Source organism: Schistocerca piceifrons, chromosome 5 (genome assembly GCF_021461385.2).
Source record: "Schistocerca piceifrons isolate TAMUIC-IGC-003096 chromosome 5, iqSchPice1.1, whole genome shotgun sequence".
Taxonomy (NCBI): Eukaryota; Metazoa; Arthropoda; class Insecta; order Orthoptera; family Acrididae; genus Schistocerca; species Schistocerca piceifrons.
In genome coordinates this window covers 669,117,996-669,119,537 of record NC_060142.1, presented here as the reverse complement: position 1 = coordinate 669,119,537, position 1,542 = coordinate 669,117,996, and the positions used below count along the sequence as shown (strand labels likewise).

General features: G+C 49.3%; 1 non-coding gene across 1 annotated transcript; it reads right to left on the bottom strand.

Moving 5' to 3' along the window:
* Nucleotides 1-242: 242 nt before the first annotated feature.
* On the bottom strand, nucleotides 243-319 carry Trnap-cgg. Its single transcript has one exon. It is a non-coding gene; the product is annotated as a tRNA-Pro (tRNA).
* Nucleotides 320-1,542: the final 1,223 nt, after the last annotated feature.

Here is a 1,542-nt window from a genome sequence, read left to right as displayed (position 1 = left end):
CAACTGAGCTACCCAAGCACGACTCACGCCCCGTCCTTACAGCTTTACTTCTGCCAGTACCTCGACTCCTTCCTTCCAAAATTTACAGAAGCTCTCCTGCGAACCTTGCAGAACTAACACTCCTGAAAGAAAGGATTTTGCTGAGACATGGCTTAGCCACAGACTGGGGGATGTTTCCACAACGAGATTTTCACTCTGGAGCGGAGTGTGCGCTGATATGAAACTTCCTAGCAGATTAAAACTGCGTGCCAGGCCGAGACTCGAACTCGGGACCTTTGCCTTCCGCGGGCAAGTGCTCTACCAACTGAGCTACCCAAGCACGACTCACACCCCGTCCTCACAGCTTTACTTTCGCAGGAGAGCTTCTGTAAAGTTTGGAAGGTAGGAGCCGAGGTACTGGCAGAAGTAAAGCTGTGAGGACGAGGAGTGAGTCGTGCTTGGGTTGCTCAGATGGCAGAGCATTTGCCCGCGAAAGGCAAAGGTCCCGAGTTCGAGTCTCGGCCTGGCACACAGTTTTAATGTGCCAGGAAGTTTCACGGACTTTAAGGTTTAATCTTGTCTTATATCATATGTATACTGTATAAAATCACCATACGATTAAATTAAAAAATTTAAAACACTGTCCTGAAGAAGCATTTCTAAATTTGAGTTTCCTATGAAAAGGTTTACAACGGCCAGTTTTAGGCGAACGACGAGACGCTAATTAGATTATCTGATACTGCTGAATACTGTACCATTGCTTTTATATCAAAGATGTTTTGTGTTACTCCTATTTTGATGCGAGTGCGCCCGTCCTTGCTGCCGGCCAGCTGTGCATGTGCGCCGCTGCGCGCCTGGCGGGGCTGTCTCCGCTGAACGTGTGGGCGGCGATGCTGGCCGTCTCGACGCCGACGCCCGTCTCCGAGTGGCCGAGGCGGCTCCTGCTGCTGGGGTGGGTCGTCGCGACGCTCGTCCTCTCTGCCGGTTACCAGTCTTCTCTCGTCACCGTCCTCACGGTAGGCAGACTCACCCAGTAATGACTCAACAGCGTGCAACAATTCTCATCATAGAGTTCTCTCCGAAGACGAACACACTACTCCTCCTTGTAACATAAAAATAAAATACGAATTCGCATTGGCGTCGGAACAGGAGAAGCGGTGGATGACAATCCCTCCGTATCGAGCGCACGGGGACCACTTTGACTGACTGGTACAGTAAGCGATGGCCTTAGAGGTGTGCTTGGCAGGTCCTTGCTGTACATACCTGCACATTAGAAGTGTATTCAGCCTCGATCTGTAAGCTATTGACTTTACATGCATCGCAGCCACTCGTGCTGTCTTCGCCACCCTATGAATTCTCTCTACAAAAGCGTAATACACCACTGGCCATTAAAATTGCTACACCAAAAACGATTGCAGATGATAAACGGGTATTCATTGGAAAAATATATTATACTAGAACTGACATGTGATTACATTTTCACGCAATTTGGCTGCGTAGATCCTGAGAAAACTAGTACCCAGTCAACCACCTCTGGCCGTAATAACGGCCTTCATACGCCTG